At 38.0% G+C, this 12089-nt stretch overlaps 1 long non-coding RNA gene across 1 annotated transcript in view; it reads right to left on the reverse strand.

Annotated features, from left to right (window-relative positions):
- Positions 1-12089, reverse strand: part of LOC149748773 (uncharacterized) — a 34962-nt gene that overhangs the window by 2264 nt on the left and 20609 nt on the right. Inside the window, exon 3 of the long non-coding RNA XR_016393900.1 lies at positions 9062-9194. This is a non-coding gene — a long non-coding RNA (uncharacterized LOC149748773). The remainder of the gene's footprint in view (positions 1-9061; positions 9195-12089) is intronic.

Here is a 12089-nt window from a genome sequence, read left to right on the forward strand (position 1 = left end):
ATAGGTAAAATAAACTTTTAGATATGCTAACCACCCAAAGTTAGATGTCACAGGTTAGTTTCCCTGGGAAGCAGATTAACTTGCAAAATGTTTAGTAAAAAGTACCCGTGGGATCCACACCTATGGGCCTGTGGAAGGAAGGAGATGGAAACAGGATGGGGTAGGGAGAAACGGATATGCAAGGTAAGCTTAACAACAGTTTCAGCTGACCCCATGGGGAGCTCTGTAGTTATAAGGATCCTTCAGCATTGTCCCAACTTGGGTCAACACAGCCAGATCTTTATGCCCTGATATGTACTAGAGATTTCATGTGGGCCACCCCTCGAAGAGTGTGTGTTTGGGCAAGGTGGCGCCATAGCTGGGATGATCTCTGAAGGGGCTTGTGATTGACGGTCACGACTGACAACCCTCTCAGCTGTCAGGGTATTGAGTCCTTCACTGATGGGGCATCTGGAAAGCTCATCAAATGTCCACCCTCTAGGATGTCTGTGTGTCCTAGACTATAGCTGGTAATATAGAGAAGATAGATGCATAAGATATTTAAGATATGCTTCTCTCCCTTGAGTAGAGAGTAGAAGAGACTATGTAACATGCCCATTCAAGAGGAAGTAGAGTATATTTGAGTCAATTCAGACACTTGGGAGTTGTGTGAGCATAACTCTTCTATGGCTCAAATTTTTACTTGGAAATTGTAGGTAACAACTGTATTAGTTTTCTGCTGCTGTAACAAATTATACAAATTTAGCAACGTAAGACAACACACATTTATAATCTCACAGTTATCTAGGTCAAAAGCCCAGGTGGGCTTGGCTGGATTCTGGGCTCCGGCTCCCACCAGGTGGAAATCAAAGTGTCCACAAGCCTTCATTCCTTTCTAAAAGCTCTAAGGGAGAATGCATTCCTGCTCATTCAGGATATGGGCAGAATTCAGATTCTTACAGTTGTAGGACTAGGGTCTTCTTTCCTTTGCTGTCATTGGAGGGCTGCTCCCAGGTTCTAGACACCAGATATATTCCTTGGCATGTGGCCCCCCCTTACTCTATCTTCAAAGATAGTAAACAGTGGGTCAAGTCCCTTTCATGCTGTGGATCTCTCCTGCATCTTCTTCTGTCACATCTCTGATTGCCTTTAGTGTCTTCTTTTTCCACTTTTAAGGGCTCATGTGATTAGACTGGGCCCAGCCAAATAATCCAGGATAACCCCTCTTTTTTAAGGTCCATCACCTTAATTTGCAAAATTCCTTTTGCCATGTAACATATTCATAGGTTCCAGGGATTAGGGTGGGGACATCTTTGGGAGCCATTATTCTGCCTATCACAATGACTCATAATGATGTGTGAGGAGATACTTTTAAATGTCTGTATATCTGACACAGAGTAAACCCTCAGTAAACGAGGCTCACACTGGGAGTTTGGAAAAGAGATTGATTAATAAGCACTGGAATCATCAGTAAAGCTTCATAGAGATGGGGGCTGAGTCCTGAAGGATAAAGAGAATTTGGATAAAGGAAAGGATGGAGAAAAAGGCCATGATGTCCTGAGAATAATATAAAGAAAAGAACAAATGCAGCAAGTTCTCATAGCAAGAGGCAAGATTTAAAGACAAATAGTCCGGAATTCAAATGCTTACTTTGCTTGTAATAAGATCTGTTATCTTAAGCAATTTAATAAACCTCTCTGGGCCTCAGTTTTCCCTTTTTAAAAAATTGTTGTTGTCTATTGACAACATTGTAGGACAAAAGCAAGACATTTTAGTATCCTCTCTTTACTCCCTCAGTTTCACTGATTACAGAAAACCCACATTGTCTTTACAACCACATTTATAGCTATTCTGGGGGGATAAACAAATTCATCTCTAACCTACTTGTGTCATTGCAAAATACTGAGGTGAATAGCTCCTCAGGTTTCATAAGCAGACGAGGAGAAGGGCTAGGCAGCAGTTTTCAAACTTCCTCAATGCTTCAACCCATCAGTGGAAATTTTGGCGAGTGTATTCCCAATATATGAACAATATGTATATTCACCAAATATATACATTCATCCATATGTGTTCATACATTGGAAGTACATATTATACACATGTGATATTAACATATACATTTGTGTTCATATAAATATGAATAAACCTAAATCATGTTTTATTTTAATTTTAGATAAAATAATTATTAACAGAAGTGTTAATAGATTCCTTTTACATTACAATTGATTGTCATGCATAATTCTTAAAGTGCCTTTGAATAGAGATCGCCTTGAGTTTAGTTCAGAATGCCACAGTGTGTTCATTCTGACAAGTCTGTCCCTGCCACACTTGCACTGTCTTCGTAACCTCAGAGAGCATCCTTCTTTTTTGACTTGTGCAAAGAACCATCCCAACAAGTACCTAAAAAAGGTATGTTTGGTCTCACGGTAAAAGATTGAACTGGGGTGGTTTCTACTTAATGGTGCATTAAGAAGTATGCAGATCAAGAGGAAATTTTCAAACAGCCTAAAACTGTTACCGATCAAGAATTCAGTGAAACTTGTTCAGGAAAGCTCTGGAGATTAAGAAGGAAGGTGAAGTGTGCATTGTACTTGGGGCAACTGCATGTGACTGAGGTGTCAGGGTCCCAGTCCTCAGGAACTGCCAGGTGGCCTCATCACTATCGGGAAAAGAGCTCCTGGGAGCCTCCACCTGTGCTTCTTTCCTCCAAGAGGAGTGTTCTGACAGCTCAAGCTTCTCCTCTGAGGAAAAGACTGCCTCTTGCCTCTGTTGCTTCTGATTGCCCTCTGTCCTCATGGATTATGCCTCTGACTTCAATATTAAGATCAACCCCCCACACACAAGGAATTCTTACTCCTCCACAGCTTAAAATTTAAAAAATTGCCTCACACACGTGGAAGCAACCTCTGTCCGTTGACAGAGGAATAGATAAAGAAGAGGTGGTACATATATACAGTGGAATATTACTCAGCCATAAAAAAGAATGAAATAATGCCATTTGCAGCAACATGGATGGACCTAGAGATTATCATACTAAGTGAAGTAAGTCACACAGAGAAAGACAAATATCATATGATATCACTTATATGTGGAATATTAAAAATGATACAAATGAACTTAGTTTCAAAACAGAAATAGACTCAGACATAGAAAAAACTTGCAGTTACCAAAGGGGAGGGGAGGAAGGGATAAATTGGGAGTTTTGGATTAAAATATACACATTACTATATGTAAAATAGATAAACAACAAGGACCTACTGTATAGCATAGGGAACTATACGCAATACTCTGTAATAACCTATAATGGAAGAGAATGTAAATAAAGTATATATTTTTATATCTATCTATCTATCTATACAGCTGAACCACTTTGCTGTACACCTGAAACTAACACAATATTGTAAATCAACTATATGTATTTCAATAAAACTTTTAAAAAGAAGTGAGATTTGGATTCACATAGATACACTATTGATGCTATGTGTAAAATAGATAACTCATGAGAACCTACTGTATAGCTCAGGGAACTCTACTCAGTGTTCTGTGGTGACCTAAGTGGGAAGGAAATCCAAAACAGAGGCGATATATGTATACCTACAGCAGAATCACTTTGCTGTACAGTAGAAACTAATACAGTGTAAAGCAACTATACTCCAATAAAAATTATTTTAAAAATAAGAAGTGAAAAAAAATTGCCTCATGCACACCTTCCCTCTCCATCACAATACTAGTGAATAGGGTGAGATTTGTAGAGCCTTGTTAGAGAAATTTAGATTTAATGTTTCTACAAATGAATTACTGAGGATTTTGTTCTGAGAACTTAAAAGACTTTAGGAAGATGGTCTTGTCAGCTGGATTGGAAAAGCATAGGATATGGTGGCTGGGAATGATTGGGAGTGGGGAGAAGGGCTCAGAGTTGTACTAGCCAATAATCTAACCGTGGTGTGAGGAGATGCTCGCATGGGTCCCCCACCTATGTCTTTGTATGGAGTGATAAAAGAGAAAGTTTAATCAGGTGTTTACAATATTTATGATAGTTATTTGCAATGCACATTGGATGAGCACACTGCTAGATGCTATATAAAAAAGGAAAATTAAAATTTGATCATAAATGTGTTCTTTCAGAACTTCCTCTTTTTTGTATTATAATCTACTCTGGGGATTACAAAGGAGAAGTTCAAGTGAAATTAAATTATTAAGTAATACGTTATTAAGGAAGTCAGGGGCTGGGGGGATTCTGGCACATAGTTGAAAACTAACTATGTTCTGGTTTTGGTGCTGCTACCAATTGACTGTGTGATTTTTGGCACAACACTTAGAACTGTAGTTTCCTCAGCTTAAAAAAAAAGTATTCAATAATACAAATTCCAAGAATCTTCTAGATCTAGAAAAGAATATGATTGTAGAAGAATAAAAAATGCTGAAGTGAGGGAAATTTTCCTTCTTTCTTCTCTTTTTCAAGCATCATGCATCATTCTTCAACCACAGTTGATTTTTCTTCAACCGTGGTTGAAGAAATATATAAGTAATATATAAGTAATATATATGTACTTATATATTATTAACCTATAGCATATGTGATCCTATTTTCAAGTGTTTTTAAGAGGAAGTAGCATATAATTAAATAGTCACTATATGGCATTTTAACCGTAACTCAACATAAATAGAACCAACATTTAATAATAATCATTATTTCTTCATGAAAACACAAAATGATCAAAATGACATTTTCCTCTGGAAGTTGTCCTGTTGCAATATTGTAAAAGAGCTAAGAGATTTCCAAGATAAGAAACCTAAGTGCCGTGTTGATAATTTGAGGAAGTCCATGCATATGATACATATAGAGGATGCCTCAGTTATCTGCTCTGATGGATAGAAGCATTAGCACAGAGAACCTAAAAACAATTATGTTACATCTAACTCTGAACTAAGCTTACAAAATTATGCGTAAACATGACTGTATCTAATGTCTTGAGGACTAACAATACTTCAAATTAATACTTCAAACTAAATAATAAAATTTCAATTCAGGAGACACAGGAAGTGTCCAGTTTCACCATCAACGAGTGCTTTAAAGAGAATGAAAATTATCACCTCTTCTTCCAAGCAAAGAAATAGCTTAAAACTGGCTAACCTATTTCTTCAAGTTTACTTTCTGTAGACAATTAATACTTTGATTTAAATAATACTTTTGGTGGATTGGAGTAAGCTTGGAATCAGAAGACCTGTATTTATATATTGGCACCTACTTTTACTAACTATGTGACATTGAGCGAGGCCACAAATCCTTGAACTTCAATGTGATCATCTGGGACATGAGATTAATAATAGAGTTATATCTACCTGTGTTGTTCAAATGAGTATGAATAAGACACAACAAAATGATTAATGTGGAATTACTTTGTAAAGTAAGCTTATAATGATTTGATGAATTATTATAGATAAAATAAAACAAATTGTAACAATATAAATAATTATTGTATCAAACAACTTCATATTTCATGCAAACTTTCTGAACTAAACCAAATTTTAAAATGACTCTACTTTCAAGTATAATATGATTTATCTGAAAAGACACATAAACAAGAAGACTTAGCATTCTTCCACTAACGCCATGTGAGCTTGTAGAAATCTCTAAAGCTCTCTGGAGTTGTTTCCTCAACTGATGAGGGATGGAGGACAGATAGTGCTGGGAGGAGTATCATTTTAAATATGGTGGTCATGGACAGCCTCCCTGAGAAACGGACACTTTAGCAAAGCCCTGAGGGAGGTTATGGAGGGAGACATGTGGGTATTTGGGGGAAAGTGCTCCAAGGAAAGGCACAATAAAACTCTGTGTTGGAAGCACACGTTGAGTGTGAAGAACACCGAGGAGGACAGTGTGATGAATGAATGAGGCCTGAAAAGAGAAGGATAAGTTAGGGCTGAAGAAAAAAATGGCGGCCAGATCACGCAGGTCTGTTGGCCACTGTAAGGAGGATGGTGTGAAACCACTGTAGAGTTTAGGGTTCAAGGGTGACATTACCCAATCTGACCTAGCTGCTACGTTCAGAACAGACCGTAGGAGGGAGGCAAGTGCTGAATCAGAGACACCAAAAGTAGAGTATTGTATTTACCCAGGAAACAGATCAAGGCCACCTGGAGGAGTTGGCCTTGGGAGAGGAATAATTAGATTATTTATACATTTTGAAGGTATAATTAACAGTATTGATTGATGGATCGAATATGTATGAGAAAAAGAGAAAAGTCACTTGGGAAGGGCCAGTGACTCCAAGTTGCTTAAGCAACTGGAAGAAGAAGTTGACGTTAAATGAGATTGGGAAATGTACAGAAAGATCAGGTTTGGAGGAGCTGCTATCAAGAGTCCAACTCAGGATGTATTAAATTTGAGATGTCTATTAACTTTGCAAGTGAGGATGTCCAGTAGCAGTTGAATAGAATCTTAAGTTCAGGGGAAAGAACATTTGAACATCATCAACATACAGATAATATTTAAAACCATAAGAGTGGGTGATATCACCTTGGGAATGAGTGTTGATACAGAAGAGAAGGGATCTAAGAAGCAAACCCCAGTGAACCCCAGTGGAGAGATGAGAAGAGTCAACAATGGGAGCTAGAAGAAACAACCAAGGGGAATAGGAGAACTGAGAGGGAAGCTTCCAGAAGCCAAGTGAAGAAAGTATTTCAAGGAAAGAGTCATCCACAACCCAATCAAAAAATGGACAGATGATCTAAATAGGCATTTCTCCAAAGAAGACATACAGATGGTCAACAGGCACTTGAAAAGATGCTCAACATCGCTAATAATCAGAGAAATGCAAATAAAGACTGCAATGAGGTATCACCTCACACCAATCAGAATGGCCATCATTAAAAAGCCTACAAACAGTAAATGCCGGAGAGTGTGTGGAGAAAAGGGAACCCTCCTACACTGTCGGTAGGAATGTAAAATGGTGCAGCCACTATTGAGAACAGTGCAGAGGTTCTTTCAAAAACTAAAAATAGAACTACTATATGATCCAGCAATCCCACTCCTGAGCATATATTTGGAGAAGACTGTAATTCAAAGAGATACATGCACCCCAATGTCCATAGTAGCACTATTTACCATAGCCAAGACAGGGAAGCAACATAAATGTCCACCGATAGATGAATGGATGAAGAAGATGTAGTATACATATATATGTGAATACTACACGGCTATGAAAAAGAATAAAATAGTGCCACTTGCAGGAGCATGGTTGGACCTAGAGATTATCATACTAAATAAAGTAAGTCAGACAAAGACAAATATCATATGATATTACTTATATGTGGAATCTAAAATATGATACAAATGAACTTATTTACAAAACAGAACCAGACTCACAGATACAGAAAACAAACTATGGTTACCAAAGGGGAAAGCAGGGTACGGATAAATTACGAGGATGGGATTAACATATATACTACTGTATATAAAATAACTAACTAACAAGGACCTATTGTTTAGCACAGGGAACTATATTCAATATCATGTAAAAACCTATATGGAAAAGAATATGTATATGTATAACTGAATCACTTTGCTGTGTACCAGAAACTAACCCAACACTGTAAATCAACTATACTTCAATGAAAAAAATTTTTTCAAAGCTATGAAGAAATTAATTAAGAGAAAGACTGAGAGTTTACCAATGATTTTAGCACAATGGAAGTCATTCATAATCTTGAGAAGGGCTACTTTTTGTTTACTGTGGAGACCTTTTGGAGTAGATTCAAGACAGAACTGGAAGAGAGAGAGGGGACAGAATGAGTAAAAGAGACTTCTTTCAAGGAATTCTGATACATAGGGAAGCAGAGAAATCAGGTAATAGTTGGAGATTATTTAAAGAAGGATTTTTAAAAAAAGATATTACAGTATGTTTGCATGATTTTGGTAATGGTCTGGTTGAGACAGAGAAATATTGCATAAAGAAGAGAGAGAGAGTCTAATTGCTGAAGTGAAAGGGAGTGAGACCCAGTGTACAAGTATTAGCATATAGGATCATGGTTACTTCATTCCTAGTAGCATGAAAGAAGAGAGAATACTCATGTGCAGATAGAACAGGTTAGTTGATGTGGTGGCAGCAGGACAGAGGAGCTCACTACGGATTATTCTCGGGTACAACCAAGGACCTGAGTAGCTGAAGTAGAATGGAAGTTCTCTGAAAGAGAGGTCAGGATTTTGGAAATTAAATCCATGGACATTTATCATGAGTTATGACAGGAGTGTTAGAAAAACTTATAGGACACACAGGAGTGCTGTAAAGACATATATGATACAATCTTAAAGCAATAAATAAGAGTAATAAGTAATATAATCTAATGATATGAGCATTATGCTGGGGGAGTTTTAAGGAAGACAGAAGGAAAATGATCTGGAAGTGTCAACTAGGAGAAAGAAGGACAGACAACCTTTCTACATCTAGGTCCAGCAACAGAAGAGGTATGAGAAACAAGCCAGCTGCCCCTTGAGAGCACGTATGCCCTAAATTTGTTATTGATATTTTTATTTCAACAGATATTTATTGGAATGCCAGCTACCTTCAGGTCAATAACTGAGGACTTCATAAATAAGGGCTTTAGAATCGTTTGAGCCTGCCATTTATTTTAATGTTTCACCGCATTCATATGTATTGGAATCCAGCGTGTTTTAGAGAAGATGGGCACTCACATGTCTGTGTTCTAGCCAATTTCCAACTCAGAAAACAATATTGTGCTTCCCTACATATCTTCCTGCTATTTCAATGGACAAAAACAGTTCTCTGCTTCCTCTCTGGCACTCAGCAGAAAGAACGCTGCCTGCGTGTTTCCAGAGCAGGAGGCTCTAATCAAATGGTGCTTTATATTGTCTCCTAATGGTGACGCAGCCTCTTCAAAGTGCTTTCAGAGCCTGTAGAGGAAAAGTACCCAACAGACATAAAACCTGCTAGGAACTTAATCACGCACCCTAAGCAGCAAATCACTCAGATATAATAGGCTAGAGATTTCATTTAATTTTGTTTTGTTGGTCACATATAAGCATCCCTGTACGCCCACGTGTTCTCTCTTCCAGACTTACAAATCGCGTTTTCTTGAATTTGTTCTCTTTTTCAATTCAAACAATCCTAAGGATTCTTCTTTGACAAGAGTCTTTCGCTCCAACAGTTCAATTCAATTCATCCACATGCTTATTATGAGCAAGATCTCAGGTCCTAGTGGGAAAAGGAATGAAAAGATGAATGAATTGTGGTCCCTACAGGCCAAAGCCTTGCTGTGAAGGAGGAAGTTTGGCTCACATTGCTTCCCTAACCTTTTGGCTGAGTGAGAACAGAATATTGTCTCAAGCTTCCTCACATCAACACTCCCCTGGGGTAGTGCCTGGAAAGAGGGATTATTAAGAGGCACCTCAGATGCTTCTTGTGCCCATTAAGCCATCCTAATAAAACATCTGTATTTCTCATCTGGATCTTCCCTTTATTAAGGGCTAAGGGATTCTATATTCCCCAGTTTCTTCCTGCTTCAACGTTTTAGCATGTATATACTAAAACACATTTCAGTTCATGTAACCACTTTGCCAAAGTTCTATTTCTCCCTTTGTTTCTTCTAAAATAAACTTTGCAGTCTTTAGCTAGGAATACAAAGTATTCTAGAATCTGCCTGCAACCCATCCTCTGACTGTAGGTGGGGACACAGTCCCCTTTCATGGAATAAACAGTGTGTTGGAGTTGGAGACCTCATTCCAAATCACAGCTATTCCTATGAATCAGTGTTGGTGTGTGTTGTGTGGTTTAATAACATGAGTTCAAAGCAATGGCTGAGCAAACTTCAACATCCTCATCTGTAAACTGGGACAACTACAGGCCACCTCATAAAAAATGTGAATGTAACTAAGATAACGTAAACCTTTGTTTCAGTTCCTGGCACTTAGTAAGCATTAAAAAATAATAACAGCTATGATTACCATATCATTCTGCTTAGTCTATTTCTTTATGTTCCAGACAAGTGGACTACTAGTGACCCAGAGGTTCATGCTTATTCCCATCTTGGGAATCATATGCAATCAAGTGTACATCAACTGTAAATGGGGTCTCCCCCTACCCTTTATCAAAGTCAACTGCTCTGTGTAAGCTGAGCTCAAATGCCCTCCCTTGGAGGGCTTCCCAGACCATCTCACAGCCAAGGATGATCACTGTTCCCTCCTCCTTGCACAGTTGTTTCTTTCCTACTTGGCAATGATCACATATTTGTATGCATTGAAATTACTATTATAAAAATGTGATTTTCCTTCTTTGCCTTCAAACTATTTATAATAACGTGCAATTATTTTATCTTGTGTATGTTCTTAATGCTTCACCCCACTGCCATCTTCCAGACTATTTCCTCCATGAGAGTAGGGATCACCAGCTCTTGTGCTCACCACTGTGAGACCCATATCCTGACTGAGTGCCTGTTACATAATTACATCTGGCACTCAATAGATATTTGATTAATAAATTTCATATTTTAAGGCAGGAATCATGTTATATTTTGTATCCCTTACAAAACTACCACAGAGTAAAGTATGTAACAAACAAATTCACTTCTCCTGATGAATGCCTACTCCAGTATAGAACAGAAATGCCAAAGAAAAGATCTGCAGTTAACAAGCCAGTTGTTTCACTAGAGACACTGTATTAATTTCCTAGGGATGATATAACAAAATTCCATAACTGGGTGGCTTAAACAACAGAAATTTATTGGTACAGTTCTGCAGGCTAGAAGCCCAAAATCAAAATGTTGGCAGGGTCGGTTCCTTCTGAGAACTGTGAGAGAAAACTCTGTTCCATGTCCCTCCTGCAGCTTCTGTTGGTGATAAGGATTGGCATCCTTGGCATGTAGAAGCATCACCCTGACCTCGGCCTTCTTCTTCATAAGACATTTTCCCTCTATGAACGTCTATGACCAAATTTCCCCTTTTCATAGGGACTCTAGTCATATTGGATTATGGCCCACTCTAATGGCCTCATGATTTCCTCTGTAAAGACCCCCTCTCCAAAGAAGGTCACATCTGAGGTACTGGGGGTTAAGACTTCAATATATAAAATTTGGGGAAACATATTCAACCTAGAACAGGCACATATAAATTGGGCGGGAGCATAGAAGTGACACATTTCTAGACTTAGTCCCACCAAAAAAGATTTGAGGTGGCTTATAAGGGGGTTGTGGAGTTTGGGTGAAATGGGGTGTAAGGACTGTCATTGAGTATGGGGTTTCTTTTTGGGGTAATGGAAATGCTTTAAATTTGATTTTGGTGAAGGTTGCACAGCTCTGTGAATACATTAAAAACCATTGAATTGTATACTTTAAATGAGTGAATGATATATGAATTATATCTCTATTTATGTCTGTTAAAAAGACAACTAGGAAAAAAAAGATTCACAAAGTAAAACAGAATGAAAAATAAACAAGAATATAGGGTATATGTACTAAATAAGCATACTTCCCTAACATGTTATGGGCCATAAAATGGTTAAACAATAACAATTCTAAAGTGTTTCAGCCAAAGGAAGATATTCTATGCACATTTCTGTCCAGTGGAAGGAACTTCTTCATTTGAGATCTCCATGAATAATACACTCTTTTGGGGAAGAGAAGTGCATTTTAAATGGTGCAGGCAGTGGTCAACACACACAGGGAGAAACAGAGACAGAGGGGGGAAATAGAGGGACACTGCACATATACACCTAGATATGTACAGTGAATTCTGAACACTAAGGATGTACATATATATGGTTAATTTCTTTTTAGTACAAAGAATCATCTGAATGCAGAAGAACAGAATATGAAGACATATAGAAGAGCGTTTGCAGAATTTAGGCCATGCAAAAGAGAAGAATTCTTTAATTGTATTTCAAAGTCCTCAGTTATAGAACTCCTCCATATTTGGGGCTGGGACAATGTTACCTTACTCTTGCTGTCAAAATTTTAGAACCCAGAATGTCCAAACCCAAAGCTATAGTAGTGATGATGATGATGGTTTTGGAGGCGTCCTATCTGCTGAAATACAAGCTAGCACAAGCATCTGTCCCACTTGCTTATCAATCCAAATTACTTTCCTGTGTGCAGAG

The sequence above is a fragment of the Delphinapterus leucas genome, chromosome 7 (assembly GCF_059928025.1).
Source record: "Delphinapterus leucas isolate spDelLeu-1000000601 "Yukka" chromosome 7, BTC_Dleu_Yukka2, whole genome shotgun sequence".
Taxonomy (NCBI): Eukaryota; Metazoa; Chordata; class Mammalia; order Artiodactyla; family Monodontidae; genus Delphinapterus; species Delphinapterus leucas.